Below are 16,829 nucleotides of genomic sequence, written 5' to 3' on the forward strand. Positions count from 1 at the left end.
GAATATGGCATGCCAAAATCTATGGGATACAGCAAAAGCAGTTGTAAGAGGGAAGTTTATAGCAATACAGGACTATCTCAGCAAGCAAGAAAAATCTCAATTAAACAATCTGGCAGTCCACCTAAAGTGAAAAAGGAAGAACAAACAAAGCCCAAAATCAGCAGAAGGAAGGAAATAATAAAAATCAGAGCAGAAATAAATGAAATAGAGGCTGAAAAAACAATAGAAAAAAATCAATGAAATGAAGAGTTGATTCTTTGAAAAGATAAACAAAATTGACAAACCTTTAGCTAGACTCACCAAGAAAAAAAGAGAGAGAAGGCTCAAATAAATAAAATCAGAAATGAAAGAGGAGAATTACAACAGACGCCTCAGAAATACAAAAGTCATAAGAAAATAGTACAGAAAACTATATGCCAACGAACTGAATAATCTAGAAGAAATGGATAAATTCTTAGAACCATACAACTTTCCAAAACTGAAGCAAGAAGAAATAGAGAATTTGAATAGACCAATCACCAGTAAGGAGATCAAAACAGTAATCAAAAACCTCCCAAAAAATAAAAGTCCAAGACCAGCCGGCTTCCCTGGAGAATTCTACCAAACTTTCAAAGAAGACTTAATACCTATCCTTCTCAAATTCTTTAAAAAAATTGAAGAGGAGGGAAAGCTTCCTAAGTCACTCTATGAGGCCAACGTTATCTTGATACTAAAACCAGACAAGAACAACACAAGAAAAGAAAATTACAGGCCAATATCACTGATGAACATCGATGCAAAAATCCTCAACGAAATACTAACAAATCTAATACAACAATACATTAAAAAGATCATACATCATGATCAAGTGGGTTTTATTCCAGGGATGCAAGGATGGTTCAACATCCACAAATCAATCAATGTGATACACCACATTAACAAAATGAAGAATAAAAATCACGTGATCATCTCAATAGATGCAGAGAAAGCATTTGACAAGATATAGCATCCATTTATGATAAAAACTCTAAATAAAATGAGTATAGAAGGAAAATACCTCAAAAAAATAAAGGTCATGTATGACAAACCCACAGCAAATATCATTCTCAATGGAGAAAAACTGAAAGCTATCCCTCTAAGAACAGGAACCAGACAAGGATGCCCACTTTCACCACCTTATTTAACATAGTATTGGAAGTCCTAGCCAGAGCAATCAGGCAATAAAAATAAATAAAAGAGATCCAACTTGGAAAGCAAGAAGTGAAACTATTTGCAGATGACTTGATTTTATACATAAAACACCTTAAGAAATCCACCAAAAAATTTTTCAAAATAATAAATTAGTACAGTAAAGTTGCAGGATACAAAATCAACATAGAAAAATTAGTCACTTTTCTACACACTAAGAACGAAGTAGCAGAGAGAAAAATTAAGGATACAACCCCAGGCCCAGCCCTGTGACCAAGTGGTCAAAGTTCTGTGTGCTTTGCTTTGGCAGCCCAGGTTTGCAGGTTTGGATCCTGGGTACAGACCTACTCCACTCAACAACCATGCTGTGCAGGTGTCCCATGTACAAAAAAATAGAAGAAGATTGGCACAGATGTTAGCTCAGGGTGAATCTTCCTCAGCAAAAGAAAAAGAAAAAAAGAATACAATCCCATTTACAATTGCAGCAAAAAGAATAAAATACCTAGGAATAAACTTAACCAAAGAGGTGAAAGACTTTTACACTGAAAACTATAAAACATTGCTGAAAGAAATTGAAAAAGACACAAAGAAATGGAAAGATATTCCATGCTCTTGGATTGGAAGAATTAACATAGTTAAAATGTCCATGCTTCTTAAAGCAATCTACAGATTCAGTGCAATCCCTGTCAGAGTTCTAATGACATTTTCCACAGAAATAGAACAAAAAATGCTAAAGTTTTTATGGAACAACAAAAGACCCTAAATAGAGGAATCCTGAGAAAAAAGAACAGAGCTGGAGTTATCACACTCCCTGATTTCAAAATATACTACAAAGGTATAGTAAGCAAAACAACATGGTACTGCTCTTTCTCTTCAAGAGGCAGCCAAGCAGCGGACACAGAGATGCAGATCTTTGTGGAGACCCTGATGGGGAAGACCATCACTCTTGAAGTCCAGCCCAGTGACACCACTGAGAATGTCAAAGCTAAAACCCAAGACAAGGAGGGCATCCTGCCCGACCAGCAGTGTCTGGTTTTTGTGGGCAAACAGCTAGAGGATGGCCTCACTCTTACAGAGTACAATATCCAGAAAGAGTGTGCCCTGAACTTGTTGCTTCACCTGCAGGGTAACATCATCGAGCCTTCCCTCCACCAGCTCGCCCAGAAATACAACAGCAACGAGATGACCTGCCCCAAGTGTCACCTCACCTGCACCCCTGCACTGTCAACTGCCACAAGAAGAAGTGTGGCCACATCAACAACCTGTACCTGAAGAAGAACATCAAATAAGCCCTCTCCTCTGGCTCCTTTGCCCAAAGGGTGGCCTCCTGCCTGAGCCCCATGGCCCTGGGGCCTCAATAAAGTTTCTCTTTCATTGACTCGAGCAGCGAAAAAACCAACCAAACAAAAACTACCCCAGTATGATACTGGCACAAAAGCAGATCAATGGAACAGAATTGAGAGCCCAGAAATAAACTCACACATATATGGACAGCTAATTTTTGATGAGGGAGCCAAGAACATACAATGGAGAAAGGAAAGTCACTTCAGTAAATGGTGTTGGGAGAACTGGACAGCCGCATGCAAAAAAAGGAAAGTAGACCATTATCTTACACCATACACAAACATTAACTCAAAATGGATTGAAGACTTGAATGTAAGACCTGAAACCATGAAACTTCTAGAAGAAAACATAGGCAGTACGCTCTTTGACGTCTATCTTAGAAGCATATTTTCAAATTCCATGTCTGACCAGGCTAGGGAAACAATAGTAAAAATAAACAAATGGGACTACATCCAACTGAAAAGCTTTTGCACAGCAAAGGAAACCATCAACAGAATGAAAAAGGCAACCTGATAATTGGTAGATTATATTCCCAAATCATATATCTGATATATCCAAATATATAAAGAACTCATACATCTCAACAACAAAAAACCTAACAACCCTATTAAAAAGTGGGCAAAAGATCTGAACAGACATTTTTTCCAAAGAAGATATACAGATGGCCAACAGGCACATGAAAAGATGTTCAACATCGCTAATTATAAGGGATATGCAAATCAAAACTACAATAAGGTATCACCTCGCTCCGGTCAGAATGGCTATAATTAATGAGACAGGAAATAACAAGTGTTGGAAAGGATGTAGAGAAAAGGGAGCTCTCATCCACTGCTGGTGGGAGTGCAAACCGATGGAGCTACTATAGAAAACAGTATGGAGATTGCTCAAAAGATTAAGAATAGATCTACCATGCAATCTAGCTATTCCACTGCTGGGTATTTACCCAAAGAACATGAAAACACAAATGCATAAAGATACATGCATCCCTATGTTCATCACAGCATTATTCTCAATAGCCAAGGCTTGGAAGCAACCTAGGTGCCCATCAAGGGATGAACAGATAAAGAAGACATGGAATGTATACACAATGGAACACTACTTAGCCATAAGAAATGATGAAATCCGGCCATTTGTGACAGCCTGGATGGAACTTGAGGGCATTATGCTAAGTGAAATAAATCAGAGGGAGAAAGTCAAATACTGTATGATCTCACTCATAAGTAGAAGATAAAAATATCAACAAACAGTCACATAGACAGAGAGATTGGATTGGTGGTTACCAGAGTCAAGGGGGGAGGGAGGAGGGCAAAAGTGGTAATTAGACATGTGTGTGGCGATGGATGGTAATTAGTCTTTGAGTGGTGAACATGATGTAATCTACACAGGGATCAAAATATAATGATATACACCCAAAATTTATATAATATTAACCAATGTTACTTCAATAAACATGCACATTCAAAAACAATTAAAACAAATTAAATTTAAAAATTAAATATATAAATAAATAATGAAAAAAAGGCTTGATATTTAGTAAACTATGAATGCAGTGTTAACCACAAGCTACAGAGAAGCCTATTAACTTTTAAATTTATGATCCTATAACAGTGTCAGAGGGCATAGAGCTTATATTTAAATATATCCTCCCCTCAAGTAAAAAGAAAAATGCTTTCTCTCGTCCTCCAGATCCTCTGGTGTTATTGATTATTTTCACAGAATTCTAAAGTCTTAGCCTAATTTTATGTTCCATATTTTCTCAAGTATCCTGCCCTCATCTTTCTTCTTCATCTGAAATCCACAACTTCTAGCATCTTTTGCTCATCTGGCAAAATCATATTTCTCCATATATAGACTTCATCTTTCTCCTACACTTAGAGTCAGATGATGGTTATGTCATCGGCCAAGAACTCAGCCAAGCATAGCGGAGATTCAGCCCCTGGCTTAATTCTGGTGAATTCTTACATACTTCCCTGAATCAGCTGATCCATTTATTACAAACCCCAAATGAACTGTGTTCTAGAAATGTAGCTAAAAAGAAAACAAGAAAGGCGTTTATAAATCACACAGGATATATTTATGTGCAGCCCTTAAGGGTTTTGAAATTTTAAAAACTTAGAGACAATGATTTGCTGATGCTTAACAGATTTGAAACCTAAGAGTTTATCTGTGTTAATTCAGCTACACTTTTTGTACCAGATTCCACCCCAAACTCCCAGTTTTGATGTCAGATGCCTTATTGGCTAATGAATAGGAGTGTAAAATAGGTAGACTTCACCGTGCGGCACTGATATAGAAGAGGATACTTGTGTATCTTTAAATATGTAAGAATTATTCTTAAGAAGGTTAATGACATCTGTGAGCTTCATTTTACTTTCTCCTTCGTTGTCCTGGATGATCAATCCATACGAACACTATGTTTCACTGAGTGTGGCCGATGTACCATCAAGTCCATGTAGTTAAGATTCAGGGACCCCCTGCTTGCATGGGCCTTGAGTAAGAGGGCCTCCCAATGTGTTTGCATGTTCATGCTTTTTTAAAATTTGCGAAAGGTATTTTAACTACAATGGGTCAAGACTGTTGTCTCTTTGCTGTCCCGCTTCGCCTCTATCCCTTTTCCTCTCTGGTCAGCGAGCGATGGAGTGACCATGGGGATTTTGTGGATCTGGCTAAGAGGAAGTTAAGTTGGGAAAGCTGTGTGCCAGGACACAGCTCTTCTCCAGGACCCAGACTCTAAAATGTTTAAATGTGCCATGTATTATCTCAACATCTTTTCTGTACTCTTTCCCCGAGGGTTTAGCATTTTGTGGATCCTAGTGTTTGTTTCTGATGGTTGCCTGGAAGAATGGCCAATAGGGGTCCAATTGAGATACTGTCTTTACTATCGTTAACATATTATTTAATTAAAGAATATATCCCTTCCGGGTAAAGGGAAAGCTTGCATACACAAGCAACCCACTTCTATTGGTTTTCTCTGTGTGAGATTGGCCATGGTTTCTTGTACACTCCTCATGTTCTTAAGGGTTGAATAATGCTCTCATCTGAAGGAGCTCTACTCATGGGAATGGCTGCCATTGTTTGATGACCACGAGCTTGACACTATGAGTATGACCGAAGGTGAGTTAAATATATGATTGGAGTCAAATTAATTGTTCCCACTGTTGACCAAGATTATTTGCTTATACTGACACAATATTAACTGGTACCCGGTTTTGGTTTCACAGCAAATAAATTCATTGTAAAATGATTATATCTTAAAATCTGAATGATGTAGTGGCATGAAGTGAACATCGTCAGATAGTGCAATGGAAAAGATTATTTTATTAGCCGGAAATCTGAGAATGCTCATATTCCTTTTTCTAAAAATGGTATGATTAGGCCCAAGTGAGTATAATTTATTCAGAGTATGAAACCCTCTGTAGGAAAGGGAAACATCATTTTGGAGCAAGCAGTATAGCTTTTTGCATTCATATTTAGGGGAAAATGGGAATTTAGAGAAGAATACAAATAACAACTATAAAGTTGTCTGAAAGGAAATGAAAAGGTAAGTATTATTTTAATAATTCCCATTATTTCTCCTTGGTTTTACACTTGCTATAAGGCTTCCAAAATACATATACGTATCTGTGGTAAATTTGGTTAGATTGTTTCATTGAAATTCGGTTTTCCTTATTGCAGGCATGTAAAAGAACTTATTTCTTTGAATCAACTTTATTTCTATTGGTTCCTACGTGCGGAGAAAATGGAAAACTAGCAAAATATTACAGAAGAGTACACCTCCTCTGGCAATAACATATTTTTCTGTCAAAGAATTGCTTGTTTCCTGAAAGAATAGAATTTGACTAAATGTCAGAAGAATTCTTTTTCCTTAAAACAACTTGCTTTTTGTTTGACAAGAACTGATCGTTTAATTTCCTGTATTGTGAATAGAGCTCTCTTACTTCAATAAAAGCATATTTCGTTTGAGTCTGGCTGTGTCTATATGACACAAAACAAAATGGGTGAATTTATGCAATATTCTTACTGTCTCTGGTGTCATTGTGCACCTAAATGACAAAAGGGCTCACTTGACCGTTTCTAACAGGTTATTTTGTTCTACCAATTCCAGGGGAGAAACATCATCTTCATTATTGTTTTTAACAATGATGAGTTAATGATAATAATACCATTGGGTGGCATCTATTTCTAGACTTCTCTGCAGATACCATCAGTACTATAGAAAGAAAGGGAGTGTTTTTTTTTCTTTTGAAAGCATTCTATCACACACGTGGATTCACTACATCTAACGTGTTGGGCATTTTGTAATATTACCTGATTTACAAATGGTAAACTTAATAGGAAGAAAACTGTCGAATTAGATTGTGTGGTGTGTTGATCTCAGTTTTTCAAATCACGTATAAAATGTAGGATGACTTTTTCCTTCAGATCTCTAACAGAACAGAATTAAAATTAGTTTAATCCTTGCCTCTTGGAGTTATGATATTATAAGATGCTCTCCTTCCGATTTCATAAAAATAGAAATGGCGGAAGGACTAGGGTTTGAGGTGTGTTTCCGATAGTGCTGCTGAATCTTAGCTGATCAGCGCACACTCCTGCCTAATTCATCTGTGACAGATGCCAGAATTAGCAAGATGGCTGCTCGTCTTTATGTTTGCCATCTGTTGTGAAGCTAATTGGTCTTACTGTTTTAATCAATGAACCAAAAGAATTCTAGAATTTTCTGGGACCCACAGGACTTGGAGACAACTCATCCTGACTACATATTTATTTTTCCATCCAACACGTATTTATTGAATTCCTACTCTGTGTCAGCCCATGTTTGTATGCTGAGGATACAGTGACAGATGAAAGAGGCAAAGGGCATCGTTTCAGCTCAGATTCTGTGGGGAAGAGACATGATGAAAAGTAAATATGTGATCTAATTAATGTGATTAAGTCCCGTAAAGGAAAGTAAGGTGGATAAAGGGATGAAGAAAGACGTCAGTCGGTGGAATGAAGTTATCATCTAAGATGGGATGGTCAGGCAGGTCCTTGAAGACATGACGTTTGGGCAGGTATCCGAACGGAGGGAGGGAGAACCAAGGCAGGTGGAGTGGAAGAATGTTGCACAAAGAGGGCTGAGCAGGTGGGAAGGACCTACGGAGAGAGCTTTCTTGATGTGCTCAGGGAATAGCAGAGGGATCAGAGAAGCTGGGATGGAGTAGGGATGGGAAGAAGCACGAGTTAGATCAGAGAGGAAGGCAGGAACCTGCTCAAAAAGGCCTTGTCATGAAGAACTCTGGATTTTTGAACAAGCTGATAGGAAAATATCAAAGGAGGGTTTTGAGCAGAGGAATGAGAAGATCTGCCCCGTGTTTTTAAACGGTCCCATTAGCAGGCCCTGCAGGTTGGACTTGAGTGGCAGCAGGAAGCCTACACAGGGAGCGCCTGCGGTGGTCTCAGGGGGCTGTGGTGGTGGTTTTGACTTGAAGGGGCTGCAACAGAACGTGATGGAAACGGGGATTAATTCAAGGCTTTCACTAAATTATGTGTACAAGGTTACACGAGAGCGAAGGGGTTCATTTAAAGTAGTAAGCTGAGAAAGGATTTTGGTCTCTTCCACGTTAGAAAATGCATCTCAGAATACAGCTGCTTTTACAAGGCCCTCACAAGTGCAATAAGAATTCTTAGGGGCCGCCTGGTGGCCAAGTGGTTAAGTTCGCGCCCTTCGCTTCGGCAGCCCAGGGTTTCACTGGTTCTGATTCTGGGGGGCGGACATGGCACCGCTCATCAAGCCATGCTGAGGTGGCGTCCCACACGGCAAAACCAGAAGGGCCTACAATTAGAATATACAACTATGTACTGGGGTCTTTGGGGAGAAGAAGGGGAAAAAATAATTAAAAAATCTTTTTAAATGGTAGCTCTACTTTTATTGAAGGCTCCAGTGAAGGCAGTAAGGAAACTTCTAATTTCTGGGTTGTTTGGGCAAGTGAACAACTTAATAAACACATTTTCTCCTGTATTTCCTAATACCTTTGCCCTCTGGCGATTGTGTAGACATCCTTATGGTGTGATGGACTGAAGCCCTGACGGTAACGGCTAACAGCAATTCTCGACACAGGCTGCGCGGTAGGATCACCTGGGAGACCGTTTCAAATTAGCGATGCCCGGCTCCCCCCCAGGTCAGTTAAATTAAGATCTCTAAGACTGTGACCCTGAGCATAAGTATTTTTCCAAAGTCCCAGGTGACTCTAATACTCAGTCAGGTTTTAGAACCTCTTCTTCACATACATTATATGATTTAAAACACATAATTTTATAAGGAAGGTATTCTGACTTTTGCTATTTACTAGATCAGGAAACTGAGGCTTTTAAAGGCTAAACTCTACCCAACTGGCAGATAGGCAAGGCAGGATCTTTATTCTTTTCAAACATTTTTATTATGTGATTTTTGTTATACACAAGTAATATATAGTAAATATAAGTTATTAAACATAATATTAAAATAAGCAGTGAAACCACCACCTATTCGAATAACTAGAAAATTGCCAGAGCTGTGGAAGGTACTTGTATCTTTCCCAGTGCCCGCTCCCAGCCTCCTTGCCCAGCCCACGCTACATTCTCAGTTCAGGAGTATTCTAACTTTGAGATGTACGATTCGGAAACAAGGATATACAGAAGACGAGTCTACATAATTTTTTAATTCAGAATTATACATTTGGTGAGCAATTGAAGGATAAAGGTATTTATTAGTAGTCATCTGGAAGATTATTTATTAAAATTTCTTTGAGCGTGACCATCAAAAGATATTAAGCAGTTACTTCTAGCTGCTACACCCTGAAAGCATCAGTTTACCTATGCACACAGGTAAGCCGTCTGCTAGAATTCATTTTCTGATATCTCATTTTGCTCTTCCTTCTCTTTCTTGATGTAAAGTGATTTTTTTTTAACTTTTTATTGAGATTATGATAGTTTAAAACCCTGTGGAATTTCAGTTGTACATTATTGTTAGTCATGTTCTAGGTGCACCACTTCACCCTTTGTACCCCCCCACCCCTCTTTCCCCTGGTAACCACTAATCTGTTCTCTTTGTCTACATGTTTAACTTCCGCATATGAGTGGAGTCATACAGAGATTGTTTTTCTCTATCTGGCTTATTTCTCTTAACATAATACCCTCAAGGTCCATCCATGTTAGTGTGAATGGGACAATTTTATCATTTTTTATGGCTGAGTAGTATTCCATTGTATATATATATATATACATATATATATATATATATATATATATATACCATATCTTCTTTATCCAATCATCGGTTGATGGGCTGTTAGGTTGCTTCCACGTCTTGGCTATTGTAAATAATGCTGCAATGAACATAGGGGTGCACAGGACTTTTGGAATTGCTGATTTCAAGTTCTTTCGATAGGTGCCCAGTAGTGGGATGGCTGGGTCATACGATATTTCTATTTTTAATTTTTTGAGAAATCTCCATACTGTTTTCCATAGTGGCTGCACCAGTTTGCATTCCCACCAGCAGTGTATGAGGGTTCCCTTTTCTCCACTTCCTCTCCAACTTGTGGTGTTTTTGTCTCGGTGATTATAGCCATTTTAACAGGTGTAAGGTGATGTCTTAGTGTAGTTCTGATTTGCATTTCCCTGATGATCAGTGATGATGAGCATCTTTTCATGTGTCTATTGGCCGTTCATATATCTTCTTTGGAGAAATGTCTGTTTATGTCCCCTGCCCATTTTTTGATGGGGTTGTTTGATTTTTTGTTGTTGAGTTGTGTGAGTTCCTTGTATAGTTTGGAGATTAACCAATGTAAAGTGATTTTTGAAATGTCATTTTGCAGGGTAGGATTTGACTACTTTTGAACCGAACTTGGATGCATTACTTTTAATGGCTATGTGTGTTCCTTCTATCACTTAAGTTTGGAGTCCTCTCTGTGCCTGGGGACCAAGTGCTTGACTCACAAAGAGCACAAGGAAGAAGAAATAACTTTATCAGTTTAAGTGCATACAATCAAACCCAAACATCTTTATTTTCTCTCCCTCAACGCTCTCTTGCATAACACCTATTAAGCTGCAATTCTTGTGACATTTTTTTCCTGGTGCTCGCATTGCCCCAATTTCAGCTACGTGAAAATTTTGAGAAGTGTCACATAAATGTCACGGTGAAGTGCTCTGTTTTCTATTTTAAATGTGAAGTCTCCTGCTATTGGGTAAGCATCCCTCTTAGTTGTGAACGATGCCATAGAAGCCAGAGGTTTCCTGGAAAAGCCAGCTGTCCAGAAAAGAAAGCCTTAATTCGTAGTGTTTGCCAATTCCCACTGTGTAAATACCCCCAACACGGCCAAATTCCAGCTTTCAACACGTCATCACTGCGTGCAGAGTTGGAACGAGCTGTGCAGTAACACATCAGTAGGTAGTGTTTCTGCCATACAAATGCGATAGATGTAAATGTCTTCAAGAGTATAAATAATAGTAGTATGTAGTGAAATAAGTAGGAAGTGAGGAATTTGAATATTTATCTTTGTTTTTAATGTAATTTATTTACTTTTAAATTTATATGATTTGATTTGTAATAATGGCCTGTGTTTAACCTTAGCTCTCACAATTCCTGAAAGCTTAAAGGTTGGCTCCTCACAAGCCACTGTGAGCTGGCTCCAGCACACCATTTTCTCTCTGAGCCTGTTTGAGTCTGGAGGGCTCCAGGGAGGGGGTGGCAAAGCTTCTAGGAACAGTGGCCACAGTGCCACAGGTGGGATTATTATCAATAAAGGAAGAATCAGTTTTGAGATTCTACAGATTTTCAAGGAGATACAGATTTCTCACCCTCCAATTTGGATAGCAGAGCACATATTCCTTTAATGTAAGTTAGAAAAGGGTTTTTTTTTTTCCTTTAGAAGAGTGCTTTATACATAAAATTATATAAATGTGTTTAAGCCAGTCGAACTTAAAAGCTCTAAAGTATGGTACTACTGCCAGTCAAATGCGTTTGAGCTTCATTGTGAGTATTTTGGCTCAGTTACATTATGAATTAAATAGGATTTGGTCAACTGATCTGGAAACTCAACTGCTATTTATAAAATGTGGTTCTTTGAGCAAGTATTCTGGGTGCTTGTAACTTAGAGACGGCTATTTGAAATAAAACCACTTATTAAGTTGGCCATTTTTGTTAGTTATTATTGATTACCTTTTCTATTTTTTATGCTAGTCAGTGGAAATGACACCATAGAGATGATAAACATCTTTGAAAATACAGCTTGTCATGCCAAAGTGAAGATCATTATGCTCTAATCGGTAAAAGCTGAGTAATAGATTGGCTGGATACATGGATGTGTCATTCATGATATAAAACACAGCATTTATAAATATTTTTCCTCCCATTAGGAGAATGAGTTTCCTGAATCATTTTCCATAGATTCAAATTGTAAGATATTTTTACTTTCCCTGGTGTATATTTATTTATATTATTTTAAAATGGGGAGCTTTACCTGTTTAACTAAACAGAATGATTTATTTATGTTGACCTCACTGTACATCTTCCTTAGATATTTTATATTGCTCTGACAAGTTTTGAAGACAAGACAAGGGCTGTAAACTCTGGATGGAACAACTAAATGGGAGCATAAAGATAGTTCGAAGTACACCAGGTGCTGGAAATGTGTTTATATAGAAAATGAAATTGGTTCTGAAACGTTATAGAGATAGACGTGGCTCACAGAAATGCAGGAAATAAATGATGTCCTTCTTAAGTCTATTTGCTGAATGAGAATGGGCTTCTAAATTAACTTGATTTGTCATATAGATTGACAGGTAATTTTAGTTTAAACTTCCTTTTTAGAATTTAGTTCTCATTGAAACCTATCAATCTGAGTTGAAAAGAATCATTCCTTTTTTTCCTTTAGTTTAAAACATAGGACAATTGATTGGAAAATCTTTCAATTGTGAAATACTTATATAATTTTGTGTGTTTACTCATAATTCATTATGCATAAGTATATTAGGATGGTTACAAAGTTAATTCATTTCATTTAATTCCAATGAAATAATTTGTTTAATTTGAACACTTTTCTTTTTTTAACAAAGCTATTAACCTTTAACTCGGTAATACAGAGATTTTCACACTGCTGTTTCTGCTAATGAAACCAAGTGAATTGGGTTGACCATACTCTCTCAACCTTTGAAATATGAAAGTCTTTAGTGCAAATAATGCTTTGAGTTCAACAGCAGGCCCTTGGAATCTTTGCTTTCATCTTTCATCTGAATTGCCTGCACACATTTCCTCGATCTGATAAACCATCAAGTAAGTCAGATGTAGGTCCTAGGGTTAATTTACAGCACTGAGTAAATCCACTCTTCTTTTCTTGAGACGCTACATAAATGTTTTGTGAAACAACTCTTCTTAATGTGTCCTATTTTGCGTTCTTCATTATTAAAATATTGAGAAGTTTGGTCAAAAGAAAAGATTTTGGAAAATCTGGATGTGGTTTGGGATGCTTTCTATTCTCGTAAGACCTCTGTTTCAAAATTTTGGAGACTCTGTCACTTGGGTTAAAAATTATTAAATAATATTGTAAGTAGTGAAAGGTATATTGATTTAAACAGTAATGCAGAGATAAAGTTGAATGTGTGACCTTTATCCACCATATTTTCTTCCTGTTACCTCCCATTTTGGACGTTTGGATTCAGAATATTTTCTAAAATATGCCAGTGGATTTATTTGTACTTTATATTCTCTTAGTTTACATGTTGATATACTTATCATCTCTCATAGATCTGTTATTAAATCTTAAACCGATTTCTTGGAGAATTTGTGAAAATTTGCATTTGTTTGATGACTTGTGAGTGAAATGAGTGTCTTATGAATTGTGTTACCATTAATCATCCTTATAAATTTAGACATAAGTTTTAGAGATAAAAGGGTTTTTGTGCATGAACATGAAGACTCTGATTATTTTCTCCTTAGGAAATGTTATTTTTTAATTGTAGGCCCAATTTTTTTCTTCCTGTTTTAAAGATGAAAGTTTTTAAAAAAATTATCTTCCTGCTCTTTTTTTTTTTTTTGATCCTACAGTGTGGTTAGAAATTTGATTGAGAACTGAAGGTAGCGTGTTCCAGTTTTGATTTCATATCCCAATTTTTGCATTTACTGGCCGTGTAACCTTGTAAATCACTTGACCTCTTGGAGACCTTGTTATCTGTAAAGTGAGGGTGATAATTGAGATATACTACCTGTGAAAAGTGGTTTCAAATTCCAAAGTGCTCTACGCATGTTAGTTACATTTTCTTGGGTAAATCCAATTGATAAGACGGTAATTGTAGGGCAGAGATGAAAGAAGAAACAAGATAGGGGTTGGGTGGGGCAAGAGGATGTGTGTCTGAACACCGACCCACACAGGACCAGTTGACCAGCCCCTGTGCATGGACAATAGCCACCTACTGGGATATGGCCATCTACAAAGCATAGTGTTGCTTTTTTCAAATGAATTAAAAATGTGAAACAGAGAAAATATTTAAGTGGATCCCAAATGTTAGAACTATAGAATCATCAGGATGCCATGTTAGAACTATAGAATCATCAGGATGCCTTGTTAGAACATCAATGGCTAAGCCTCACTCCCAGAATTTCTGATTCAGTATGTCAGAATGGGGCTAAGAAATTACATTTATGGAAAGATCTCTGGTGAACTTGAAGCTATTGGTTCAGGAAACACATTGTGAGAATAACGGATCTAGGCTGTGAATGGGAAGAATGCTAGAAAATTCCAGCTGGTCATTTAGTAAAAACTTGGCTGGCGTTTACTTTGCTGAAGAGAGACTTTATTTTGGATTAGATGACAGGATGGCGATTACTGATTGGGTCCTTAAAATACAAGAGTCACCATGTAATTTACCATTAGAAACATGTAATTTAGAGTTCAAAGGGAATTTAGAGTTAATCTTCATCATTTTCCAAATGGGAAAATGGAAGCCAAGAGGAGATAAGTGACAAATAATTACTGAAAAAATTACGTAATTATAAAAGTCACACAGAAAGTTCCTGACAAAATGAGCACCCAGTGCTCATTCTACTCCCAATGATAACTCTGGATGAGATATTTCTCTTACCCAAGCAGGCAAAGAAATTGAAGAAACGTGAACCAGAGAGGTGTACTCTTGCCTAGATATTTGTGGGGAGACAGAAGTAACACATTGTGGGCAGTTTTCATGACTCAGTCAGTCAATCACTTTGGCTCTAAGAAATTAAGATGCTTATAACGTCCATGGATTTTCCTTCCAATTATGCAGTTAATAAAGACTCATTAAAGATGTCAGGAATCAATTAATTTCTCATTAATGTAGCTCAGGTTAAAAAAGAAAAAGAATACAAAATCTGTCTTTAGATTGTTCTGAGTTTCCACTTAACAGTATTTAAGATATTTGTCCCCCTAACTGGAACCTCACCTGCCTAATTGCTTAGTTTCAGTTGTTTCTCATTAATATGTAAATCAACTTGTTCATGTTCTAAGGTGGAGTAAGAGACATCTGCACTGCACGGGGTGTGGAGGGTGCGATGCAGAATGGCTCTGGGCAGCTTGTTGATGCAAATCCGTGGACTGCTGCTCCTTTCCATTCACCTCTCAGGAGAAGCTGCCTTCTGAGATTTCAGGCAATCATATCTTTGCCACTCTGCAGCAATAGATTCGTTTGTTACCCTTCAACAGAATCAATCAACTGGAGTCAAATCATTTGGTAGAAGCTCAGCAGGCACAGTCTGTCCTTGAGCCAGGACGCCGAAGAGCTGAAAGGTGTTTTGGTAAAGGTTTTACATGCTGGGCTTAAAACCAGCTTCTCCTCCTGGAGCAAGTGGTGACTTACAGCCAGCAGATGGTCAAGAAGGCTGACTTAATTTCCTTTTACTTCTCAACTAGAAGAAAGGTAGCTGGTTTAAGAAATATGGTAAATTAAAATTTTAAAGTGTATATTTATATACATAGAAATGTGTAGATATGTTTTATACAAAACACAAACACACACACACACTCACATATATCTTCCTTGCAATGAGGGATCCCCCATACCCTCTGAGCTGACTGTCATATCATAGGTTCTGGTTCTAACACTGGCCAAGTGTCCTTGGGTCCCACTTCAAGTTCCTATGAGATAACTGGTTTGAGGTGTTGTCACTTGTAGCCTCAGTAAGATGCAAAGCCTCAGGATAGTGTCAGAGCCTCTGGCCCATTGAACTGGTCGTTCTGGAGCACCATTAGCCGTGTTCCCTGAGCCACTGAGTTAACTCACTTTGGAGAGCAATATTCTAATAGGAATAGCATCCATGGTGATTTTGTCCTTTTTGATGGATTTTCTTCACTCAAAATTCTGAGGCCCTGGTAAACTACAACAGAAAAACACCTATAGCTCTATATTCTAGAACCTATAATGTATAATATATGCCAAACCAGAGTAATGAAGATCATGTTCTTGGCATACAAGAAGGAAGCTGTGAAGCTGCTATAGGTATATGCATATCATACCAGTTGTGCAAAACTAACTACTATTGGCACTCTCTGGGACCCCAATATCCTGATCAATATATATTCCCATTTATACTCTATATGTCACCACTCTGCATTATTGCCACCATAGGTCCTGTGTCCTCCCCCCATGCAGAAGGCAGTGGGAGTCAGGATAACTTATTAGGGACCAATAAGTGGACATTTCTGGCAAAATGAGCATCAGTACAGCTACCCAGAGATGAAATCTCTTCAAGTCCTGCGATTTTATTATAGCACGACATCTGGCAGGCAGTGAAAGGGCCCCTTTGTCCATCTCAGCCAGCATGCCCCAGATCATGACAGTAATGCTTCTTGGATGTCTAGGAATGTACATCTTAAAGGTTGACTTTAGAAAGAGTTTTGGCTCCTTGAAGAAAGCTATGTTTTTAATGAAAATTATGGTATTATTTTAGATATGCATAAGTGCTGTGATTAAAATATAGCTCATAACATTACCTTCATTTAACTGTTTTTGCTGGTAATTAGTCCACTTCAATGCTGAAGCGTGAAATAGTTACCTGGGGCGCCCAGGCAGTTCTTCTGTATCTGCTAATGAAACTCTCTATCGACTGTCTTAAATAAACCACTGCTATTATTTTCAATAAATGTGAATTGTTACCTTCCACATGCAGGAAACTGAGCCGAGCATTGAAGAACCTATTAACAGTCTAAGACCATCTACAGCATCCTATACTTCAGAGGGTTTACCGTTGAGTTGGGTGAATCCAGGACCAGCTACATAATTTACAAGGTCCAGTGCAAAGTGAAAATGTAGGACTCCTCATTTAAAAATTATTA

The 16,829-nt window shown here is 37.8% G+C and overlaps 1 protein-coding gene and 1 pseudogene across 14 annotated transcripts in view; both read left to right on the plus strand.

Annotated features, from left to right (window-relative positions):
- The window catches only part of MAGI2 (membrane associated guanylate kinase, WW and PDZ domain containing 2), a 1,262,944-nt gene that overhangs the window by 463,170 nt on the left and 782,945 nt on the right, over positions 1-16,829 (plus strand). The window lies entirely within an intron of this gene.
- On the plus strand, positions 1,779-2,604 carry LOC102149979 (ubiquitin-ribosomal protein eL40 fusion protein-like; annotated as a pseudogene).

The sequence above is a fragment of the Equus caballus genome, chromosome 4, assembly GCF_041296265.1.
Source record: "Equus caballus isolate H_3958 breed thoroughbred chromosome 4, TB-T2T, whole genome shotgun sequence".
NCBI classification, from domain to species: Eukaryota; Metazoa; Chordata; class Mammalia; order Perissodactyla; family Equidae; genus Equus; species Equus caballus.